The sequence below is a fragment of the Lagenorhynchus albirostris genome, chromosome 5 (genome assembly GCF_949774975.1).
Source record: "Lagenorhynchus albirostris chromosome 5, mLagAlb1.1, whole genome shotgun sequence".
Classification (NCBI taxonomy): Eukaryota; Metazoa; Chordata; class Mammalia; order Artiodactyla; family Delphinidae; genus Lagenorhynchus; species Lagenorhynchus albirostris.
The window spans coordinates 31347657-31359746 of NC_083099.1; positions in this window are offsets into that span (position 1 = coordinate 31347657).

Consider the following 12090-nt stretch of genomic DNA (forward strand, 5'->3'; position numbering starts at 1 on the left):
CCTCCCTCTGCTATATTTTGGAAGAGTTTGAGAGAGATAGGTGTTAGCTCTTCCCTAAATGTTTGATAGAATTCTCCTGTGAAGCCATCTGGTCCTGGGTTTTTGTTTTTTGGAAGATTTTTAATCACAGTTTCAATTTCAGTGCTTGTGATTGGTCTGTTCAAATTTTCTATTTCTTCCTGATCCAGTCTTGGCAGGTGGTGCATTTCTAAGAATTTGTCCACTTCTTCCAGGTTGTCCATTTTATTTCCATAGAGTTGCTTGTAGTAATCTCTCATGATCTTTTGTATTTCTGCAGTGTCAGTTATTACTTCTCCTTTTTCATTTCTAATTCTATTAATTTGAGTCTTCTCCCTTTTTTCTTGATGAGTCTGGCTAATGGTTTATCAATTTTGTTTATCTTCTCAAAGAACCAGCTTTTAGTTTTATTGATTTTTGCTATCGTTTCCTTCATTTGTTTTTCATTTATTTCTGATCTGATTTTTATGATATCTTTCCTTCTGCTAACTTTGGGTTTTTTTGTTCTTCTTTCTCTAATTGCTTTAGGTGCAAGGTTAGGTTGCTTATTCGAGATGTTTCCTGTTTCTTAAGGTGGGCTTGTATTGCTATAAACTTCCGTCTTAGAACTGCTTTTGCTGCATCCCATAGGTTTTGGGTCGTCGTGTCTCCATTGTCATTTGTTTCTAGGTATTTTTTGATTTCCCCTTTGATTTCTTCAGTGATCACTTCGTTATTAAGTATTGTATTGTTTAGCCTCCATCTGTTTGTATTTTTTACAGATCTTTTCCTGTAATTGATATCTAGTCTCATAGTGTTGTGGTCGGAAAAGATACTTGATACAATTTCAATTTTCTTAAATTTACCAAGGCTTGATTTTTGACCCAAGATATAATCTATCCTGGAGAATCTTCCATGAGCACTTGAGAAAAATGTGTATTTTGTTGTTTTTGGATGGAATGTCCTATAAATATCAATTAAGTCCATCTTGTTTAATGTATCATTTAAAGCTTGTGTTTCCATATTTATTTTCATTTTGGATGATCTGTCCATTAGTGAAAGTGGGGTGTTAAAGTCCCCTACTATGAATGTGTTACTGTCGATTTCCCCTTTTATGGCTGTTAGTATTTGCCTTATGTTTTGAGGTGTTCCTGTGTTGGGTGTATAAATATTTACAATTGTTATATCTTCTTCTTGGATCTATCCCTTGATCATTATGTAGTGTTCTTCTTTGTCTCTTGTAATAGTCTTTATTTTAAAGTCTATTTTGTCTGATATGAGAATTGCTACTCCAGCTTTCTTTTGGTTTCCATTTGCATGGAATATTTTTTTCCATCCCCTTACTTTCAGCCTGTATGTTTCTCTAGGTCTGAAGTGGGTCTCTTGTAGACAGCAAATATATGGGTCTTGTTTCTGTATCCATTCAGCCAATCTCTGTCTTTTGGTGGGAGCATTAATCCATTTACATTTAAGGTAATTATCGATATGTATGTTCCTATTCCCATTTTCTTAATTGTTTTGGGTTCGTTATTGTAGGTCTTTTCCTTCTCTTGTGTTTCTTGCCTAGAGAAGTTCCTTTAGCATTTGTTGTAAAGCTGGTTTGGTGGTGCTGAACTCTGTCAACTTTTCCTTGTCTGTAAAGGTTTTAAGTTCTCCATCAAATCTGAATGAGATCCTTGCTGGGTAGAGTAATCTGGGTTGCAGGTTTTTCTCCTTCAACACTTTAAATATGTCCTGCCAGTCCCTTCTGGCTTGCAGAGTTTCTGCTGAAAGATCAGCTGTTAACCTTGTGGGGATTCACTTGTGTGCTATTTGTTGTTTTTCCCTTGCTGTTTTTAATATATTTTCTTTGTATTTAATTTTTGACAGTTTGGTAAATATGTGTCTTGGCATGTTTCTCCATGGGTTTATCCTGTATGGGACTCTCTGTGCTTCCTGGACTTGATTAACTATTTCCTTTCCCACATTAGGGAAGTTTTCAACTACAATCTCTTCAAATATTTTCTCAGTCCCTTTCTTTTTCTATTCTTCTTCTGGAACCCCTATAATTCAAATGTTAGTGTGTTTAATGTTGTCCCAGAAGTCTCTGAGACTGTCCTCAGTTCTTTTCATTCTTTTTTCTTTATTCTGCTCTGCAGTAGTTATTTCCACTATTTTATCTTCCAGGTCACTTATCCGTCCTTCTGCCTCAGTTATTCTGCTATTGATCCCATCTAGAGTATTTTTCATTTCATTTATTGTGTTGTTCATCATTGTTTGTTTCATCTTTAGTTCTTCTAGGTTCTTGTTAACTGTTTCTTGCATTTTGTCTATTCTATTTCCAAGATTTTGGATCATCCTTACTATCATTATTCTGAATTCTTTTTCAGGTAGACTGCCTATTTCCTCTTCATTTGTTAGGTCTGGTGGGTTTTTATCTGGCTCCTTCATCTGCGGTGTGTTTTTCTGTCTTCTCAGTTTGCTTATCTTACTGTGTTTGGGGTCTCCTTTTGGCAGGCTGCAGGTTCGTAGTTCCCGTTGTTTTTAGTGTCAGTCCCCAGTGGCTAAGGTTGGTTCAGTGGGTTGTGTAGGCTTCCTGGTGGAGGGGACTAGTGCCTGTGTTCTGGTGGATGAGGCTGGATCTTGTCTTTCTTGTGGGCAGGTGCATGTGTGGTGTTGTGTTTTGCGGTGTCTGTGGACTTATTATGATTTTAGGCAGCCTCTCAGCTAATGGGTGGGTTTATGTTCTTCTTTTGCTAGTTGTTTGGCATAGGTTGTCCAGCACTGTAGCTTGCTGGTCGTTGAGTGAAGCTGAGTGCTGGCATTGAGATGGAGATCTCTGGGAGATTTTCGCCATTTGATATTATGTGGAGCGGGGAGGTCTCTTGCGGACCAGTGTCCTGAAGTTGGCTCTCCCACCTCAGAGGCACAGCACTGACTCCTGGCTGCACCACCAAGAGCCCTTCATCCACACGGCTCAGAATAAAAGGGAGAAAAAGCAGAAAGAAATAATTAGTAGAAGTAGAAAGAAAGGAAGGAAGGAAGGAAGGAAGGAAGGAAGGAAGGAAGGAAGGAAGGAAGGAAGAGAGAGAGAAAGAAAGAAAGAAGAAAAGAAGGAAAGAAAGGAGGGAGGGAGGGAAGGAGGGATGGAGGGAGGATGGAAGGAAGGAAGGAAGGAAGGAAGGAAAAAAGAATGAAAGAAAGAAAATAAAGTAAAATATAATAAAGTTATTAAAATAAAAAATTATTATTAAGAAAAAAAATTAAAAAACAAAAATACAGACAGAAAGAACCCTAGGACAAATGGTGCAAGCAAAACTATACAGACAAAATCTCACACAGAAACATACACATACACACTCACAAAAACAGGAAAAGGGGAAAAAATTATAAATCTTGCTCTCAGAGTCCACCTCCTCAATTTGGGATGATTCGTTGTCTATTCATGTAGTCCACAGATGCAGGGTACATCACGTTGATTGTGGAGCTTTAATCCGCTGCTTCTGAGGCTGCTAGGAGAGATTTCCCTTTCTCTTCTTTGTGCTAACAGCTCCCAGGGGCTCAGCTTTGGATTTGGCCCCGCCTCTGCGTGTAGGTCACCAGAAGGCATCTGTTTTTCGCTCAGACAGGACGGGCTTAAAGGAGCCGCTGATTCGGGGGCTCTGGCTCACTCAGGTCAAGAGGGAGGGGCACAGAGTGCGGGGCGAACCTGCAGCGGCAGAGGCTGGCGTGACGTTGCACCAGCCTGAGGCATGCCGTGCGTTCCCCCAGGTAAGTTGTCCCTGGATCCCAGTACCCTGGCAGTGGCGGGCTGAACAGGCTCCCCGGAAGGGAGGTGTGGATAGTGACCTGTGCTCGCACACAGGCTTCTTGGCGGTGGCAACAGCAGCCTTAGCGTCTCCTGCCAGCCTCTGGGGTCTGCGCTTTTAGCCGCGGCTCGTGCCCATCTCTGGAGCTACTTTAAGCAGCGCTCTTAATCCCCTCTCCTCGCGCACCAGGAAACAGAGGGAAGAAAAAGTATCTTGACTCTTCGGCAGGTCCAGACTTTTCCCGGACTCCCTCCCGGCCAGCCGTGGTGCACTAACCCCCTGCAGACTGTGTTCTCACCACCAACCCCAGTCCTCTCCCTGTGATCCGACCGAAGCCGGAGCCTCAGCTCCCAGCCCCGCCCGCCCCGTCGGGTGAGCAGACAAGCCTCTCGGGCTGGTGAGTGCCTGTTGGCACCGATCCTCTGTGCGGGAATCTCCCCGCTTTGGCCTCCGCACCCCTGTTGCTGTGCTCTCCTCCACGGCTCCAAAGCTCCCCACCTCCGCCACCCACAGAATCCTCCCACGAAGTGGCTTCCTAGTGTGTGGAAACCTTTCCTCCTTCACAGCTCCCTCCCACTGGTGCAGGTCCCGTCCCTATTCTTTTGTCTCTTTTTTCTCTTTTTTCTTTTGCCCTACCCAGGTACGTGGGGAGTTTCTTGCCTTTTGGGAGGTCTGAGGTCTTCTGCCAGCGTTCAGTAGGTGTTCTGTAGGAGTTGTTCCACGTGTAGATGTATTTCTGGTGTATCTGTGGGGAGGAAGGTCATCTCCGTGTCTTCCTCTTCTGCTGTCTTCCCCCAGTCCTGTTTGTTGGAAGATTTTTAATGACAGTTTCAATTTCATTACTTGTGATTGGTCTGTTCATATTTTCTATTTCTTCCTGGTTTAGTCTTGGAAGGTTATACCTTTCTAAGAATTTGTCCTTTTCTTCCAGGTTGTCCATTTTATTGGCATAGAGGTCCTTTTAGTAGTCTCTTAGGATGCTTTGTATTTCTGAGGTGTCTGTTGTAACTTCTCCTTTTCCATTTCTAATTTTATTGATTTGAGTCCTCTCCCTCTTTTTCTTGATGAGTCTGGTTAATGGTTTATAAATTTTGTTTATCTTCTTAAAGTACCAGCTTTTAGTTTTGTTGATCTTTGCTATTGTTTTCTTTGTTTCTATGTCATTTATTTCTGCTCTGATGTTTATGATTTCTTTCCTTCTGCTAACTTTGGGTTTTGTTTGTTCTTCTGTCTCTAGTTCCTTTAGGTGTAAGTTTAGATTGTTTATTTGAGATTTTTCTTGTTTCTTGAGGTAGGCTTGTATAGCTATAAACTTCCCTCTTAGAACTGCTTTTGCTGCACCGCATAGGTTTTGGATCATCGTGTTTTCATTGTCATTTGTCTCTAGGTATTTTTTGATTTCCTCTTTGATTTCTTCAGTGATCTCTTGGTTATTTAGTAACGTATTGTTTAGCCTCCATGTGCTTGTGTTTTTTACACTTTTTTCCCTGTAATTCATTTCTAATCTCCTAGCGTTGTGGTCAGAAAAGATGCTTGATAGGAATTCAATTTTCTTAAATTTATGGAGGCTTGATTTGTGACCCAAGATGTTCTGGAGAATATCCTGGAGAATGTTCTGTGCGCACTTGAGAAGAAAGTGTAATCTGTGGTTTTTGGGTGGAATGTCCTATAAATATCAATTAAATCTATCTGGTCTATTGTGTCACTTAAAGCTTGTGTTTCCTTATTTATTTTCATTTTGGATGATCTGTCCATTGGTGTTAGTGGGGTGTTAAAGTCCCCCACTATTATTGTGTTACTGTTGATTTCCTCTTTTAGAGCTGTTAGCAGTTGCCTTATGTATTGAGGTGCTCCTATATTGGGTGCATATATATTTATAATTGTTATATCATCTTCTTGGATTGATTCCTTGATCATTATGTAGTGTCCTTCCTTGTCTCTTGTTACAGTCTTTATTTTAAAGTCTATTTTATCTGATATGAGTATTGCTACTCCAGCTTTCTTTTGATTTCCATTTGCATGGAATATCTCTTTCCATCCCCTCACTTTCAGTCTGTATGTGTCCCTAGGTCTGAAGTGGGTCTCTTGTAGACAGCATATATATGGGTCTTGTTTTTGTATCCATTCAGGAAGCCTGTGTCTTTTGGTTGGAGGTTTAATTCATTCACGTTTAAGGTAATTATCAATATATATGTTCCTATGACCATTTTCTTAATTGTTTTGGGTTTGTTTTTGTAGGTCCTTTTATTCTCTTGTGTTTCCCACTTAGAGAAGTTCTGTTAGCCTTTGTTGTAGAGCTGGTTTGGTGGTGCTGAATTCTCTTAGCTTTTGCTTGTCTGTAAAGCTTTTGATTTCTCCATCGAATCTGAATGAGATCCTTGCCAGGTAGAGTAATCTTGGTTGTACGTTCTTCCCTTTCATCACTTTAAGTATATTATGCCACTCCCTTCTGGCTTTTAGAGTTTCTGCTGAGAAATCAGCTGTTAACCCTATGGGAGTTCCCTTTTATGTTACTTGTCGTTTTTCCCTTGTTGCTTTCAATAATTTTTCTTTGTCTTTAATTTTTGCCAATTTGATTACTATGTGTCTTGGCATGTTTCTCCTTGGGTTTATCCTGTATGGGACTCTCTGCGCTTCCTGGACTTGGGTGGCTATTTCCTTTCCCATGTTAGGGAAGTTTTCAACTATAATCTCTTCAAATATTTTCTCTGGTCCTTTCTCTGTCTCTTCTCCTTCTGGGACCCCTACAATGCAAATGTTGTTGTGTTTAATGTTGCCCCAGAGGTCTCTGAGGCTGTCTTCATTTCTTTTCGTTCTTTTCTCTTTATTCTGTTCTGCAGCAGTGAATTCCACCATTCTGCCCTCCAGGTCACTTAACCATTCTTCTGCCTCAGTTATTCTGTTATTGATTCCTTATAGGTAGTTTTCACTTCAGTTATTGTATTGTTCATCTCTGTTTGTTTGTTCTTTAATTCTTCTAGGTCTTTGTTAAACATTTCTCGCATCTTCTCAGTCTTTGCCTCCATTCTTTTTCCGAGGTCCTGGATCATCTTCAATCTTATTATTCTGAATTATTTTTCTGGGAGGTTGCCTATCTCCACTTCATTTAGTTGTTTTTCTGGGGGTTTATCTTGTTCCTTCATCTGGTAGATAGCTCTCTGCCTTTTCATCTTGTCTATCTTTCTGTGAATGTGGTTTTTGTTCTACAGGCTGCAGGATTGTAGTTCTTCTTGCTTCTGCTGTCTGCCCTCTGGTGAAACATGAGCTAAATCTTATTAAAACTGCAACCCATCTCTAACCTAGCTCAATCCCTGGTTGGATTTAGATGACAGTCTTACCTAACAAAGAAAAGAAGGAATCCTGGCTGATTTAAGATATCACCCAAAGCCTCTACAGTTCTGTTACACACAATGACAGACATGTAATGAAAAATTACTAGATATGCAAAGAAACAAGAAAATGTGACTGATAATAAAAGGAAAAAAATAATGGAAATAAGGTAGAAGACTTTAAAATAGCTGTGTCTAATACATTAAAGTGGACACAGCTGAAGAAAGGATTAGTGAACCCAAAGACAATTCAATAGAAAATATCCAAAGTAAAGCACAGAAAGATTTATCTGAGAAAAAGATCATTCTGCCTGCAGAGTACAGGATTGCTGGAAACAAAAATTAAAGTCAAAATACCTTGAGGGGAAGAGTAGAGATCTTTCAAATCATCTAAAAGCAGCCAGGGTGAGGTGCAAATAACACCCAAAGCATTCTTCTCCACCCCCTTAAGGAAAAAGGGACCTTATTCACATTTCTTTTCCCCTGTATAGCCTTACTCAGCTGAATTTAAGTAAAATCAGAAGTCTCTTGAAGAAGCATCCCCATCATAGCGTCAAACTAGGTCTCTTCATTTCCCTTCAATGATGGCTGAAGCTGGAGGAAGAGAAAAGGAATAAAACCTTAAGATTCCCCAGATTCCTGGCTTTTCCTTGGGTAGGGGAGGGAAAGAATCCAGGCTCCAAGCCAGCCTGCCAACTGTCTCCTCTCTGACTGGTTCCCAGAAGGTTAGCAGAGATTCTTCACCATCTACAACCCTCCTTGGAAACCAGAAGTTTCTATCTGATCAGAAGTTATCACATACAACCAATCCAGCTCTTGTCAGAAAACCAGTTTACATGAAAATCAAATAGTGAGCTGAGAGTAAAGGTGGAGGAGTGGGCAGGCAAATTCCCTTTCAGAGGGAAAGCTCTATGTGATGTTCATTCATTCAGTAACAGGAAAGCTCTACTGTGTACCAGGTGCAGGTCTAGGCCTGGGAACACAGCAGTGAACAAGACAGGCAAGGTTACTGCTCACAGAGCTATAACCTTCTAATATATCAAAGGCACTTTAATAAGTGGAAATTAAAAGCAGGAAACTAAAACAGGATGATGTAATATAAAGTGGTAATTTGGGTGGTCAGGGAAGGCTTCTCTGAGTTGGTGACATTTAAACTGAGATCTGAATGATAAGAAGGAGCCAGCCCTGTGGAAATCTGGGTTAAGAGCATTTCAGGCAGAAGGAACAGCTCCAGCAAATGTCCCGAAGGCTAGTGCGGCTGGAGGGCCCTGGGTGCTGGGGAGACTGATGAACAGTGAGGCGGGGAAAGCGGGAGGAAGCCAGTATGTAGATTCTTCATCATTCTGACACGGAGCTTTGTGTTATATGCAATGGAAAGTCACTGGGGATTTAAACTGCACCAAAGGGTCTTCTGGGTCTTCTGTGTGTTTCCTGCTACCCTTAGGCTTGATTTCCTGGCTCCATTTCTCTGGCTCTTCATGAACCTCCCCCCAAATTCCTCTACTCCTCAGCCTTTGGCAAAAGGCTCAGGCCAAAACTCTTAGAGTCATTCTTGACTCTCCTATTTCTCTCACACTCTACTTGAAACCTGAAGAAAATTCTACAGGTTTTAGCTACTGTATGTCCAGTATCTGACACTTCTCGCCACCCCTCTGCTGCCACCCTCATCTAAGCCCCTGTCATCTCACGCTGGGTGGTTGAAAGTGTCTGTTTCTCCTCTCACCCCTACAATCTATCTGCTGCCCACAGTAGCCTCTTAAAGAGCCAACATAAGATCGCATCTCAGCTCAGAGCCTCCACCTCACTCAGGGTAAAACCCAAAGTTCTTACAAGTGCTTGTAAGGTCTCTATGGCATCTGCCCCTCATCATTTCTCTGCCTTCACCACCTCCCACTGCCCTGACTCCCTCCCTCCCTGGGACACCGGTGTCCTGGCCACCTGCATGCTTACTCCTTCTCCTCCAGTGGGTCGCGGCTCAAAGGTCACCTCCCCGTGAAGTCCTGCCTGCCTACGCCATTGAGTAAAGCAAGCTGCCCTTACCCCGGCACTCTGCGTCCTCTTTACCCAGCTTTACTTTGCATTTTTTGTAGGTCTCATCACCTTCTAAAACATTCTATAATTTACCCATTTATTACAGTAACTGTTTAGCATCTGACCTCTCCCCCAACATGGATGAATTTCCTGAGGGTAGGCATCAAGTTTGTGTTTTTCCCTTTATGTCAAACTCCTAAAGCAGTGCTTAACATGTAGTCAGTGCTCAATATTTTTGAATAAATATTGTTGGATGTATCAATAATTTGTAAAATTTTATACAAGGCCCTAGACCAGCACAGATCATGACAATTTTTATATCTGTAGTATTTCACTCAATCATTCAAGAAAGAAATAGCTTTATGAAAAGAAAAAAAATTGAGCACTGTATGCGGAGCACAAAGCACAACTTTGGCTTCAGCTGGACATGGTGGATTGAATACACATGTCCTCTCCAGACCCCAGCAAAATAATAAAAAAGAGGTAAAACAGAATTAACCAATAAAAACAAAAAGAATACAAGGCAGATGACTACAGACAAGATACCAACAGAGTATAATGTGGAAAGCCGATGGACAAGGGCAACCATGTTGGCAGGCTAGCTGAGGGTGAAGGATGCTTGTCTGAAGGGAGTGAGCCAGGAGGCAAGCTGGTTCCTGCTCTACCATCTGGAACTGCAAGAAGGGAGGCTGCTCTGAAGTCTTGGGGGCAGGCACGCTGAACACAGGAGAATGGGTTGAAGAGCAGTGTAAGAGAGAGTGAGACCCCCATACCCCTTCCCTCCATGTGAACAGCAATTACATATGTACTGCTGATTTAACCCAACTTGTGATATAAAGAAATTGGAAAGATGTTATCGGGAAATGTCTGTGTGATGGGTGGGGGGGCAGGAGATGAGAGGGATAAGTTTTATTCCATGTTTGAAATTCAGTAGAAAATAAGTAAAGGCTAAAACTCAAAAGCCAGCAGCCTAAGGATGGTGAAAACTGCCAAAAGAGTTGAAAGTGGTCACCTCTGGGGAGTGTGAATTGTGACCGAAGAGGGACGGGACAGGAGCCCGCTGTTTCTCATTATAATCCTTATAGGATGATTTGTCTTTTTAAACTATGTCTATGTGTTACTTTTATAAAAATAAAATTGAATTTCTGGCTGCTGTGTGGAGAATAGATTGGTGGAGGGCAAGAATGGGAGCAGGGAAACCCATTACGTGGTCCAGGAGAGAGATGATGATGTCCAGGACTGACATGGCAGGAATTGAAGAGGAGAGAACAGGATGCATTTGCAAAGTTTCGGAGACAGAGTCCACAGGACTTCCTGAAGGACTGAATAGAGGCAGTGAAAAAATGAGAGGAACCAAATGTAATTTCTAGGCACGTGGCTGGAGCGACTTGGTGCAGGCAGGGTAGAGAACAGGGTGAGACCTGCGAGCCCCAGGGGGTCAACATCCAAGGAGGTCCTGGAGCTTGGGGCCACGCAGGTGCAGGTGGGGCCCTGAGAGCGGGGCCCCTGGAAAGCTGTGCTGGCGCCACCCTCATCCCAGCCTCGACGTGGCAGGTTCTGGTGCTATTTACTTACATGGAGAAATTAGTGGCAAAAGCATAGGGGTCACAGTGGAGGACAGAAATTAAAAACATTTTATTTTGGACAAGTCATGATTGAATCATCTATTCATGGTCTAGTAAAGTTGTCAAGCGGTTCAAGTCTGCAGTTGGGGGCAGTCACAAGTGAGAGAGAAATTCGGATGCCTCAGCATAGAGATGGTGCTTAAAGCCATGTTTGGGACGGGGGAACCCAGAAAGAATTGTGTGAAAGTACAGGAGGGGCCAGGTCGCAGACATTCAGGCATGTAACAAGGAAGGGCAGAGGGACCAGCAGGGTAGACAGAGAGGGAGCTGCCGGGCAGGTAGAAGGGAACCTGGGAGAGGCTGGTTTTCCAGAAACCAAGAAGAGAGCCTTTGCAGAGGACACTGTCCTGAATGCCTCACACCCACAACCTTCACAGAAATGGTGCTGCGAAGAGGCCAGAATGCTTTTTGTCCTCTGTCTTGCCTCAGGCCAGCCCCTTGTGTGACCACCTGGGACTCCATATTGCCCATGCTCTTCCCCGCCTGTGCTGTTGTTTTATTCACTGTCCATTCTGCTCCCTCCCACCCCCAGGCCACCACCGCCCCTGCAGCCGGCGCCTCTCCCTGCTTCCCAGGACCTCACAAGCCAGGCAGTGATTCTGGTCTTGCCCCTCACGGCTTTCCAGGGACTGGGCTTGAGCCATTCTTTTTTTTAACCATCTGATATCGCAACAAAATCTGAGTTCTGTTTGCAAGGCCGAAGTTGGGATGGTGGTAGTGGGGCCAGGGTAGGATTCCCCACCCCTACTGGGTCTACATGGTATTCCTTGGAATCACCCCTTAGATTTGCCTAGCATTTCACAATTTACTTAGTGCTTTTAACTTGTGCATTATCTCATCTGGTCTCAGTACCACCCTCTAAGCAGTGTGGACTCTTGTTATCCCCTTTTATAGATGGGGAAACAGGTTCCCAGAGTTGAGGTACTTGCCTGGTTTTGTGTTTATAGTTGGGACAGAGGCAGGTCCTAGCACTCAAGTCGAGGTCTTCAGATGCAAAACTCTGCCCCTTTATTCCTCTTCCATGAATTCCCAATTGTCTGTCGTTTACATGTCACCCTCACAACTGCCACATCCATGTGTCTCCTTTGCTATTGTCTACTTAATATTTTCAAAGTGAAAGTTTTTCATTAAATAAATGTACCTTAAAAGGAAGCTTGATAAAGCCCCAGGTTTGATGTTCTGGTACACATGCAACTTTAAAATGAGCACAAAACTGTTAAAAATATTTATTTGGGAATAGAACTCATGCTCTGGCACCTGGCTGGGTCCAAGTCCCAGCTCTGATGCAGTAGCACGTGCAGCTGTCTCCATCCAGATGCC